At 41.8% G+C, this 13,612-nt stretch overlaps 1 protein-coding gene across 5 annotated transcripts in view; it reads right to left on the bottom strand.

Annotated features, from left to right (window-relative positions):
- The window catches only part of AP2B1 (adaptor related protein complex 2 subunit beta 1), a 140,024-nt gene extending 133,457 nt beyond the window's left edge, over positions 1-6,567 (bottom strand). For 3 of the 5 annotated variants that reach the window (XM_023190821.3, XM_026447590.1, XM_023190825.3), the window contains exon 1: positions 6,384-6,567. The gene's annotated coding sequence lies outside the window, so the exon portion shown is untranslated. Of the gene's footprint in view, positions 1-6,148 lie in introns of all 5 variants that reach the window. The other 2 variants (XM_023190822.3, XM_023190823.2) reach the window with 2 other exon arrangements.
- Between the last annotated feature and the right edge of the window lie 7,045 nt (positions 6,568-13,612).

The raw sequence follows: 13,612 nt of genomic DNA, 5'->3' as shown, positions 1-13,612 counted from the left end.
AGAATTCCTTCATTCAGGTTACAGATATCCAACAAGACATCCAATTAATTTTACAAACATCCAATTAATTTTAGGAACACTTATATTTAAGAATTTCTAAAAATGAGTATCATCTTCCTTTATCACCACTGTTGATGGTTCACGGGATGCAGAGAAAACTAAGAATATAACTCCTCAAGTTGCTAATAGGGGCAAAAATCTAAAGGCCAAATGTAATCGGGTAAAAATATGAACCTATTATGGCTTTGTGATTTTATCCACAGTAAATCCTCAAAGCTTTCAAGAGCTAAAGCTGGACCTTTTTATAAATATATCTGCAATTACTTTCCATTCAGGAAAATCTGGTAAATTCCTTGCCTCAAGCTGGAACCACTCCAAAGCATATATTCTGAAGCAGTGTAAGGTCAAAAGAAAAAACAATTTTGCCGATCTACTACATGAAACTTTCAATAAAAAGAATCTCAGAAAAAAAAAATTCAAAATTAGTAGGACAATATTCTTTCACAACAAACATCTAGAGAGGCAACCATGACTTACACATGGAATTTTTTTTTTAAGTTTTAGTTTTGTGGGTATGTAGTAGGTGCATATATTTGTAGGGTACATGAGATATTTTGGTAACAGAAAGACAATGCATAATAATTACATTAGGGTAAATAGGGTATCCAATACCTCAAGCATTTATCCTTTCTTTGTATAATAAACAATTCAAGTATACTCTTAGTTATTTTTGAATGTACAGTAAATTATTGTTGATTGTAGTCACCCTTATCTGCTATCTAATACTAGATCTTATTCATTGTACCTAACTATATTTTTGGATTTAAACAAAAAAATGTGGCTAGATTCCAACAATCTAGATTTAGTCCAAGAGTATTCCCAAATAATGCCAGTTTATAGTTACAAACAAGGCAAAAGACTGAGACATCTGTTCAGACACGAGAATCAAACTGCTGTTGAAACAAAAGAACGTGGATCTCAACCTTAACCTTAACTCTTCCATCCCAATTTCCAGAAGAAGTAATCCAGATGACAAATGGCCCCACTAACAAAAACGGCACAGTCTGGTCACATTTTTACTAAATAATAAGACCACATTTTCTGATTTGAGAAACTATAAGACTTTGTCCAATGTACCTGACTTCTTTAAATATATTAAAATTTGGGGCTGGGCACAGTAGCTCAGGCCTGTAATCCCAGACTTTGGGAGGCCGAGGTGGGCGGATCACTTGAGGTCAGGAGTTCAAGACCAGCCTGGCCAACATGGTGAAACCCTGTCTCTGCTAAAAATGCAAAAATTAGTCGGGTGTGGTGGCACACACCTGTAATCCCAGCTACTTGGGAGGCTGAGACAGGAGAATCGCTTGGACCTGGAAGATGGAGGTTGCAGTGAGCCAAGATCATGCCACTGCACTCCAGCCTGGGCAACAGAGCAAAACTCCATCTCAAATAAATAAATAAATAGAAATTTAGGCCAGGTGCAGTGGCTCATGCTATAATCCCAACACTTTGGGAAGCCAAGATAGGTGAATTGCTTGGGCGCACGAGTTTGCAACCAAGCTGGGCAACATGATAAAACCCCATCTCTACTGAAAATACAAGAATTAGTCAGGCATGGTGGCATGTACCTGTTAGTCCCAGCTACGTGGGAGGCTGAGGTGGGTGGATTGCTTGAGCCTAGGAGGTCAAGGCTACGGGGAGCTATGATCTCACTACTGCACTCCAGCCTCCATGACAGAGTGAGACCCTGTCTCAAGGGGAAAAAAGATATAAATATATATATATTTTTAATAATATTCCTTCTGTACTCAAAAATGAGTATCTTTTTCCTTATCACCATCACTAATAATACTTATTACCAACTTCAGGACAAGACATCCTGGCACCTGCTCATTATTATCAGGTCAATATGACATAATATATTTGGCAAACAATAGTAAATATGTATCTAGGAGAAAAGACCTAAGCAGCAAATAAATCAATGTAATTAAAGGAAAGAAAAAAGAGCCAGATAAACATAAAATAATGAAAAACTTCTGGTTCAAATCTGATCTCAAAAATGTGCTACTTGTACAGTTTAATGGAAATTAGACTCATCTGCTATCTTTCCAACCAGCTAATTACTATTTATAGTCTTGATCCCAATAGCTCTTTAGATTGTACCAGAAATTCACAGAATGATCTTGTTAAAAGAAGCGAGCTAGGACTCACAAATATCATTACAGAATATAGAAATTTCTCCTTTAATACTTGTTATAATTAAAAATTATACTGAGGCTTGCCTTATGCAATGTTTTTACAATGCCTTTCTAGCAAAAATTCAAAGAATGTTATAATCATTTAATCCATTCATAATGTAAACTCAATGTGAAGTGGACAAATGAAGAAAGGAATTTTTCACATAAAAGACCTGGAATAAATCTGAAGTTATCTATGAATTTATATATACAAACAGAAAAACCAATAAACAGAAATGATTACTTGAGCCTCAAAGAAGGACTATAGCTCAAATCCATTACAATCTGTCTACGATGTTTACTATGCTATGTTATGTCCTTTAAAACTTGTTTAAGATTTTAAAACAAAACCTCCTTAGAATTCGTCACCCAATTTCTTTGAAAAGGCTCTTATACACACACACATTAAATTTTTTTTGGTCAGGCACGATGGCTCATGCCTGTAATCCCAAAACTTTGGGAGGACGAGGTGTGCAGATAGTTTGAGCTCAAGAGTTTGAGACCAGCCTGGGGAACATGGTGAAACCCCATCTCTAATAAAAATACAAAAATTAGCCAGGCATAGTGGCACATGCCTGTAGTCCCAGCTGGGACTCACTGCAACATCCGCCTTCTGGACTCCAGTGATCCTCCCGCCTCAGCCTCCCGAGTAGCTGAGACTACATGTTGGGATCACGGTACCCAGCCCATTAAAATCTTGTTTGTTTGTTTTTTTTGTGAGACAAAGTCTCACTGTGGCCCAGGCTCCAGTGCAGTGGTTCGATCTGGGCTCACTGCAACCTCTGCCTCCCAGGTTCAAGCGATTCTCCTGCCTTAGCCTTCAGTGTAGCGGGGACTATAGGCACCCACTACCATGCCCAGCTAATTTTTGTATTTTAGTAGAGATGGGGTTTTCCTTGTTAGCCAGGTTCGTCTGGAACTCCTGACATCAAGTGATCCATCAACCTCGGCCTCCCAAAGTGCTCGGATTACAGGCATGAGTAAATTCTTTACAGGAATTTTCACTACATTCTATTAAACAATAAATTAACCTAAGTCTTAAGTCATGCCTTTAACAGCTCACATATTTCATTATCTCCCCTAACAATTTCAATGTCAAGGAATATATTACTGTCCTGTTCATTGTGAGCATTAAGTGTTCTCATCTTAACTAGAAAATAATGCACCCACCCACAAAATTTCAGGGAAGAGAGGAGGGTCAGGGAAGAGAGAGAGTATTTTTAGAAGCCCATAACATAGATTCTAAATTAAGAGTCCCTGCTGCTCTAAAGAGAAGGGATATCCCTCTAGTAACCAACACTATTGTAAACAATAGTAACAAAATATTCCCTATCCATATTGGCAGAGAAACATGGTGCCAAGCTGGTTCTTGCCTTAAGCCAAAAGAAACTCCAAGAAAAATGAAAATAGTCTAAATAAAAACAAATAGAAGACGTGATTGTTGCACAACACTGGTAGTGTACTAAATTCCACTGAACTGTATGCCTTAAGCTGGTTCATTTTATGGTACGTGAATTTCACCTCAAAAAAAAAAAAATCACATATATATGATTAAGTGTATCTCTCATATAGTGAGTTCTTACCTCATATAATGAGAGACACATTTAATCACATGCTAGATATGGACATAGCCACAGTCTCCAAAATACAGGATGGCAAAAACTGACATCTTAATTAGAAGTAACAGAAAAAGTACACAAAATAGAGCTCAAGGAAAAAAAAAAAAACAAAAAAACTCAAATATTTGCTGAAGTGCCTCAAAAATCAAGCTGCTCCTTTGGGGGAGAAAATGTTCCTTCAGAAGAGCCAGAGAAATAAGCAAAGCCATGACGGAATTTGAACTCACACTACCTTTCCTCCAGATCAAACCAGACAAGTCACTGCTGTTCTGAGGATTTATGGTATGGCCTAAGGCCATTGTTAAACAACAAAGCTGCCAGAGTCAAAGCACATAATCACTCTTACTTGCCCTGACCACAGTGTGATGTCACTGCATTTCGGAGTAGGCCTCCCTGCACAGGATTATATATCCAGATTTAACATAACCTAGTTTCTACGAAATATAGGTTGTCAAAGTCCCTCTTCTCCTATACCTCCCTCCAGTTCCCTAAAAGAGAAATTGAGTAGCAAAATAAGATTAATACCTTGGGTAGAATAAGGTCAAAAAAAATTAATAGGATCTTAATTCATATGGCTCTCTGGGAAGCTAAATTAGTTCGTGAAGTCCCTAAACTCTTCTTTTCACAAAGTTGGACTTTACAAAGCTCAGTGCTCATAGTAAAAAACAGAACAAAGTTGTCATTCCAGTAATCTTTTATTGTAAGGGTGAGAGGTGCCAAATTCATTTCTAATCAAATATTCAGTAACAATGCAAAGACAATAGCATCATCAGGTATTATTTTGCTCATAAGAAATTATGACACAAAAGCTAAAATCACCTGTGCTTTCTACTTAGACTACAAAGTAGCTTCTTAATATTATATAGAAGCAAAGGAGTTCAAAAGTTTTACATCTAATTCTTAACCAAAATAACATTAAACTCTGGAAAACTTAAGCCTGGAAGGAAAGAAAGGACAAGAGAAAGGAGAACGTGCCCTATTTAATATATTCCTTGCTCAGCTTGGTTCAAACCTGTGCCTAAAAAGTTAGTACTTCAAAATATGGATCTTTTAAGGACGGAAAGAATGAAAGAACTGGACTTCCTTGAGTTTCTTCATATACAGTCAGAATATTAGATTTATATTGATTTTACCACCCAGCTTTTAGTGAGGATGCTTGCATTATACATCATCCTTTCTGCTTCCTTGAAAGTTTCAAGGGTTAAGATACCTGCAAACAGTTCTCACCTTACCAGCACGCTTAGTCATCACTGGAATGTGTTACACGTTTTCTTATAGAGCTGCACCTCCTTCATCTGCTACTTTATATTATTACTTTGTAAGTGTACCCTGAGGCTAAGTAATTCAAGTATACAAGGAAGGTAATTAATAATTTAAATTGATTCTCATTGAGACCACCTTCTTTCTTAGTCATTCTGCCTTTGTAAGCTTAATGCATTTTCTTTTAAACCACAATGGTTACGATAAGTCTTTAGCAGTTTTCAAAACATTTTTTCTTTTCAAAAGTCAAGTTTGGCTGTGCGCTCTGGCTCACGCCTGTAATCACAGCACTTTGGGGGGCCGAATAGGGAGGATCGCTTGAGCCCAGGAGTTCGAGACTAGACTGGGCAACACAGTAAGACCCTGTCACTAAAAATACAAAAATAAAATAAAAGTCAAACGTTTAATGAAGCATCCGCGTGAGTTCAGTAAAAGCCTGTCCCCCCACCCCACCCCTCCAATAGAAGACTGCTCTTGAAAATAAGCAGCATGAACAAATTATTTGGATTCAAATGATAAGGAAATAACAGAAAGTTCCAGTTTCTTTACTTTCAGCTTAATCTACAGCCTTTCCCAAACCAGACCATTCCCGCAGAGCCCAGAAAAAGAAAAAAAAAAAAAAAAAAAAAAGCTGGGTTAAGATTTACCCCCATTTGCTTCCCCCTCTCTTACATCGGGTCAATTCTGGAGGTTACTCTTTCCTTCCTCCAAGAGTCAAGAATGCCTCTTCTTTCCCCAAGTGGTCAAGATTCTAGCGATATGCTCCTCCATTACGGAGCAGGGAAGAGGCTGTCTCTTACCCTCAAGTTACCGGACAGACGACGTTCGCCCATCAATGAGCAAACCTTTGAGGGAATCCCTTTTCCCTTTCGCTTTTGCTGGACACGTCTCAGACTCTCAGTGAACGACGCCGAGCGGGGAAGAAAGAAGGTTTCCCCCACGGCCTCCAGGCTCTATCAGCCACACCCCTGGCCTCTGGTCCTCCTAAACCCCCAATTCCGAAACACATCTTACCCTCACGCCCCCAACTACCTGCTGCCACACCCGAGGATTCCCTCACCGCACCACAGTCATCACGGTGGAGACCCTTTCTCCAACCTTTTTCCTCTCAATGGTCACACCCGACGGTTCCCTGCATCATCAACGGTCACGCTCTTAGGATTTCCTCGCTTCCGCCGGTTTCCGACCCAGCCTGGGGTTCCCCTTCTCTTCGTCCCCTACCCCGTCAATTAGGGACACACCCCAAAGGCAGCCTCCCTGAACTCACCGGAGGCGGAGGCGAAGTCGAGGGCGGGGGTGGCGGCGGCAGCCAGAGAGCACAGCCCGGGTGGTGGTGTAATGGTTTCCTGCCCGTCACGATTCTTTTCTAGGTCTAAGCCACTGCGCAAAACCCACTTTGCCAGGGACAAAGATGGTGGGCAGGAAACTCTGACGTCAGAGAACCTCGCCGCGTGACGTCATCGGGGTGCGCGGGAGACCTAGCAAGGCGGTGATCTCTGTAGCCTTCCAGGCCCAAATATTTCCCTTGGTCCCAGCAAAGCTGGCCCATCTGGGCCTCAGAGGATGTTAAGTGGCTACTCCAAAGGAATATATTTAAAAAGCTGACAATGGATTTGTTTCCTCGCACAGAAATTCTCTGAAAAACGTAAACATAGAGATGATGAAATATCCTGTTCCTTTGCGAAAAGCAAAACCCCTCAGCTCATTTTCCTTCCAGGCTCAAGAGCAGGCAATGGTGATATAACCTAGGCCTATATACGGGCAGTGGGGCTAGAGGATAGTGGTGCACGTAAAAGAGGTTGAGGAGGCATTGGATGTGAGTTTGAATCTCTACCCTGAATGTGACTGGGAAAGTTAATGTCTCCTCAACCTTCTTATCTGTGAAATGAAGACAATGATAGTATCTCTCTCGGGCATGTGAAGCATAAACCAGATAAATTAGGTCAAGTGCCTAGTATATAATAGGTGTGCTTACACAAAAGTAAGTTTCTTTCGGAAACTAAGACCTAGATTCCAGGACCTGGAACTAGAGAACAAGATTGATGAGGTTAAATGAACTAGCTGTCCCTAAGGTTAATTTCAGGGTGTAAGGAAGGATGGAGAGCAAAGTGATGATTTATTTTTCTCACATTTTGCCCATTAACTCTGTGAGTGAAAAAGTGTTTAAGGCCGGGCGTGGTGGCTCACGCCTGTAATCCCAGCACTTTGGGAGGCCGAGACGGGTGGATCACGAGGTCAGGAGATCGAGACCATCCTGGCTAACATGGTGAAACCCTGTCTCTACTAAAAAATAATAAAAAAAAAAAAACTAGCCAGGCGAGGTGGTGGGCGCCTGTAGTCCCAGCTACTCGGGAGGCTGAGGCAGGAGAATGGTGTAAACCCGGGAGGCGGAGCTTGCAGTGAGCTGAGATCTGGCCACTGCACTCCAGCCTGGGCAACAGAGCGAGACCCCGTCTCAAAAAAAAAAAAAAAAAGTGTTTAAGTATTTTAAAACTTCATTCTTAAAAAAGTGATCAGAAGTACATTAAAATTTTGTATAACATACTCACGTATTATTATTTCCTCTGTTACTAAACTAGAGGAATAGGGGAAATTGGAAAGCCAGGTATAAAGAGAGATAATGTAAACACGGTAAATCAGATAGCTGCATAATGTTATAGAATATTTTATAACAGAAAATTCATAAAGTGTTAAGTAAAAAAGGAATACAAAACAATATAGTATACGGTATGACTATATATGTATAGAAAAAAAAGGCTAGGATAGGCCAGTCGTGGTGGCTCACACCTGTAATCCCAGCCCTTTAGGAGACTGAGGTGGGCAGATCACCTGAGGTCAAGAGTTTGAGACCAGCCTGGCCAATGTGGTGAAACCCCATCTCTACTGAAAAAACAAAAATTAGCTGGAGTGGTGGCACACGCCTATGATCCCGGCTATTCAGGAGGCTGAAGCAGGAGAGAATGACTTGATCCCAGGAGGTGGAGGTAGCAGTGAGCCAAGATCTCGCCACAGACTCGTCTCAAAAAAAAAAAAAAAAAAAAAAAAAAAAGCTTGGATATTCAGCAGAATGTTAAAAGTGGTTATTGTGGAATAGTGAGAGTTTTACTTTTCTTCCTTTTTCTGTACTTTTCAAATACAATGAACATGTATTTATTTATATGATTGGGATGTGCCTTTTAAATCATATTGTTGAAAGATATGATACAGAAAAATGCTTTGAAATAAGAAAAAAAGATACAAAACTCTAAATCCAGAGGCGTATATATACCTGTTAGTGGTTCTCTCTGGGTGCTGATTACAAATGTTATCTTCTTTATATTTGTTTTATTTTCCAATACTTTCTCTGAAAAATCCACATATTCTAAGGAAAAATGAACCAATGCTGTTTTCAAAATACAGCATCAATCCGAAAGCTTTTCCAACCTCATTCTCTTCCACTTTTAGGTGAAAGTATTGATCAATCTCCCTTCTTTTCACCTTTTGGGACCATCACGGGCTCATAATCTAATGGGAGACCACTCAGGAAACTGTTGAAATGATCCAGCCACATGATGATGGTGGTTTAAACAAATAACTGTTGATATTTATTGAGTATGATTTTATGTAAGTTACTCTGCTAAGTACATTTTTACATCCTCACCACCTACCTGATAACCAGGCAGGTACTATTACTTCCTCTATTTTAAGAGATACAGAGAAGTTAAAAGGTAGAATTAAGATGGCCGGGAGTGGTGGCTCACGCCTGTAATTCCAACACTTTGGGAGGCCAAGGCGGGCGGATCATGAGGTCAGGAGATCGAGACCATGCTGGCTAACATGGTGAAACCCCGTCTCTACTAAAAATACAAAAAAATTAGCCAGGTGTCGTGGCGGGCAACTGTAGTCCCAGCTACTGGGGAGGCTGATGCAGGAGAATGGCGTGAACCCGGCAGACGAAGCTTACAGTGAGCTGAGATCGTACCGCTGCACTCCAGCCTGGATGACAGAGCGAGACTCTGTCACACACACACACACACACACACACACACACAAGGTAGAATTAAGATTTGAACCCAGGAAGTCTGACACTAGGACTGATAAGGCTTATGTTTTAGGTTTGGGCAAGGGATGAATGGTGGTACTCGTCACTGAAAATAGGAAAATATAAGAGATGGCAGAAGTTTGGGGAACGATAGGGAGGTGATGAGTTCATTTTATATGTTAGGTTAGAGTGAAGATCTCTATCCAAGAGGTATTTAATTATATGTGTCTGAAGATAAGGAATGATCTGGAGTTAAGTTTGTGAACTGTGAGCATACAGATGATAATTCAATCTGTGGGCATGAACACTATTCATGAAGAATGTGGACAGTGAGTGCTTGGGGAAGAAACAGATAAACCCAAGAATGCAAAGAGAACTGAGGAGCAGTCAGAGAGGTAGGAGGAAAAGCAGAATAGTATATTTTAGGATGTTTTCGGAGTTTCATGAAAGAAGGGACTATATCAATCTGTTCACTCTTATCCATGTGAGGCCTAGCCCTGTCACACACACACACACAAATTAATGTATGTTGAATAAATGCATAAATAAGTGATCAACAATATTAGTTGCTATAGACAGGAGAAGGGGTAAAAAGTGTCTACAGGATTTAGCAACATGGAGGTATTTGATGTTATTGCTGAGAAATCAGTAGAGATATGAAGGCAAAAGTCATACTGCAGATGTTTGAGGATGGATTAGAAGTGAGGAAATAAAAACAGGAATTGCAGATAACTCATAAGAAAGTATGACCAAAGAAATAAGAGATGGTATATGAGGAAAAGAGTGGCAAGGATTTTTTCTTTCTTGAGGCAGGGTGTTGCACTGTTGCCCAAGCTGGAGTGCAGTGGTGCCGTTACAACTCACTGCAGGCTCGACCTCCCAGGCTCAAGCAGTCCTCCCACCTAGCCTCCCAAGTAGCTGCGACTACAGGCGTGTGTCACTACGCCTAGCTAATTTTTTTTTTTCTTTTTTGTAGAGAGGTGGGGAGGTCCTGCCATGTTGCCCAGGCTGGTCTGGAACTCCTGGGCTCAAGTGATCCTCCTGCCTTGGCCTCCCCAAATGCTGGGATTATAGGTGTGAGCCACCAAACTCAGCCAATTTTGTAAAGTTTAGTTCTATACTCGTACATTTTCTCTACACTAACCCTTTAGCATACCATGGGTTTAATTATCTTTCTTACATATATGGCTCCAAAATCTCTATCTCTAGCCTAGACCTATTCCCCAAATTTCATCACCAAATCGGTAACTATACTGCTGGGTAATTCTGTATTTATGGCCCACCAAAGTTAAATCATAAGGAGATGGAGGAGGTTAGAAAAATCTGGTTACAGAGTTGGGCGCAGCAGTTTACACCTATGATCCCAGCACTTCGGGAGGTTGAGGTGGGAGGATCACTTGAGCCCAAGAGTTTGAGGCTGTAGTGAGCCATGATCATACTACTGCACTCCAGCCTGGGTGACAGAGTGAAACCATCTCTAAAAAAAGAAAGAGAGAGAGACGGGGGAGACAGGGGGAGAAGGGGGGGAGAGAGGGAGAGAGAGAGAGAAAGAGAAACCTGGTTCAAGGTACAACTCCTAGCAGACAGACATAGATTTCGTAAAGATGTCATTAGAAAAATCTTTAAGAGGCTGGCCATGGTGGCTCACGCCTGTGGTCACAGCACTTTGGGAGGCCAAGGCAGGTGGATCACCTGAGGTCAGGACTTTGAACCCAGTCTGGCCAACATGGTGAAACCTTGACTCTACTAAAAATACAAAAATGAGCCCGGCATGGTGACACATGCCTGTAGTCTCAGGTACTAGGGAGGCTGAGGTAGGAGAATCACTTGAACCCGAGAGGAGGAGGTTGCAGTGAGCTGAGATTGTGCTGCTACACTCCAGCCTGGGCGATAACGCGAGATTCCATCTCGAAAAAAAAAAAAAAAAAAAAGGAAAAGAAAAAAGAAAACTTTTTAAGAGCTTTGATTCATACCTCTCTGCTGTTCAAAAACTTTCAACTTCTCATTGCCTAACATGTTTGAAAGCTATTCTTCCCCCAGTTTCCTCCATCTATGTGCTCCTTTCTTTGCTTTTCTCATCAATGAAATGGAGGAAGATAGTAACCATAATACTGAACAATGAAATAAATTACATGTAAGGCACTTAGAACTATGGCTGGCACATAGCATGGACTATGGAACTATTTCCTATAATTGTGATTATTTTAATAAATTGCACTGAGCTGCACAAACCAGAAATCTAGGCGTCATTCCTGATTTCCCTTTCCTTCAACTGCCACATCCAATCCATCTCCAGTTGTCAATTCTACCTTTAAAACTTCAAAGCCGTGGCTGGGCGCTGTGGCTCACGCCTGTAATCCCAGCACTTTGGAGGCCGAGGCGGATAGATCACAAGGTCAGGAGTTCGTAACCTGCCTGGCCAAGATGGTGAAACCCTGTCTCTACTAAAATTAGCTGGGCATTGTGGCGGGTGCCTGTAATCTCAGCTACTGGGGAGGCTGAGGTACAGAATTGCTTGAACCCAGAAGGCGGAGGTTGCAGTGAGCGGAGGTTGCACCACTGCACTCCAGCCTGGGCAACAGAGCAAGACTCTATTTCAAAAAAAAACCAAAAACAAACAAAAACAAACAAACAAACAAAATCTCAAAGCCATCCAACTCCCTCTATTCAATCTCATGAATCCAAGCCACCATCACCTTTTGCCTGGACTATTAGAAGCCTGTAAGTCGTCTCTCTACCATTGTCCACATAATGGCCAGGTTGTTTAACTTTTTTGGATGTATAACATACATTTAAAAACGTGCATATCTAGCCTGATTCGGTGGCTCACACCCATAATCCCAGCACTTTGGGAGGCAGAGGCAGGGGGATCACTTGAAGCCAGGAGTTTGAGACCAGCCTGGCCAACATGGCAAAACCCTGTCTCTACTAAAAATACAAAATTTAGCTGGGCTTGATGGCACATGCATGTAGTCCCAGCTACTTGGGGGGTGTGAGGTGGGAGAATCATTTGAACCCGCGAGGCGGAGGTCATGTGAGCCGAGACTGCGCCATTGCACTCCAGCCTCGGCTACAAAGGGAGACTCTATCTCAAGAAAACACAACAAAAACAAAAATGTGCATGTATCATAAATGTAAAGCTTGATGTAAATATTGCATACCCACAAAACCATCAGAGACATCTTTAAAAAATATAAACCTGGCCAGGCGCAGTGGCTCACGTCTGTAATCCCAGCACTTTGGGAGGCCAAGGCAGGTGGATCACAAGGCCAGGAGTTCGAGACCAGCCTGGCCAACATGATGAAACCCCATCTCTACTAAAAATACAAAAATTGTAAACCCGGGAGGTGGAGCTTGCAGTGAGCTGAGATCCGGCCACTGCACTCCAGCCTGGGTGACAGAGCGAGACTCTGTCTCAACAACAACAAAAAAACAAAAACAAAAATAAAAAAAAACCAAAAATTAGCTGGGCGTGGTGGTGGGTGCCTGTAATCCCAGCTACTTGGGAGGCTGAGACAGGAGAATCACTTGAACCCGGGAGGCGGAGGCTGCAGTGAGCCATCACACCATCGCACTCCAGCCTGGGCAACAAGAGCAAAACTCCGTTTCAAAAGAAAAAAAAATATATATATATATACACACACACACACACACACACACACACACCTGATCTCATCTCTGGTGTGTGAATCCTTGATTGGCTTGCTTCCCATTGCACTTGGACTAAAACCCAGGGTCGTTCCCATGGCCTGTGATGGTTTGCATGGTTTGGCCTGTCTACCTCTCTATCATCATTTTAAGCCTTTCAGTCACTGCTCATTTCTTCATCATTTCACCTTTCGCTAGCTATAATAGCCCTCAAACACACCAAGCTCTTTCCCACCTTAGGGTCTTCACAATACTGTTCCTTCTGCCTAATATTCTTTTCCCCAACTCTTCATATGGCTGGCTCCTCATAATTTAGGTTTGTTATGTCCTCAGAAGGACATTCCGATCATCCAGTCTAAAAGAGTTGGGCCTCCCAGACCTCTTATTCGACTTGCAAATTTTTTTTTTGAGACAGAGTCTTGCTCTGTTCCCCAGGCGGGAGTGCAGTGGTGTGATCTCAGGTCACTGCAACCTCCACCTCCTGGGTTCAAGTGATTCTCCTGCCTCAGCCTCAAACCGCCACCACTGCACCACCACTCCAAGCTAATTTTTGTATTTTTAGAGATGGTTTCGCCATGTTGGCTAGGCTGGTCTCAAACTCCTGACTTCAAATGATCCACCTGTCTCAGCCTCCCAAAGTGCTGGGAGTACAGGTAGGAGTCACTGTACCTGGCCCTCCCTTTCCTTTTTCTTTTTTTTTCTTTTTTTTTTTTGGAGACAGAGTCTCGTTCTGTCACCCAGGCTGAAGTGCAATGGCGCAATCTCGGCTCACCACAACCTCCGCTTCCTGGGTTCAAGAGATTCTCCTGCCTCAGCCTCCCAAGTAG

Source organism: Piliocolobus tephrosceles, chromosome 16 (genome assembly GCF_002776525.5).
Source record: "Piliocolobus tephrosceles isolate RC106 chromosome 16, ASM277652v3, whole genome shotgun sequence".
Lineage (NCBI taxonomy): Eukaryota > Metazoa > Chordata > Mammalia > Primates > Cercopithecidae > Piliocolobus > Piliocolobus tephrosceles.
This window is presented reverse-complemented; position numbering and strand designations above follow the sequence as displayed.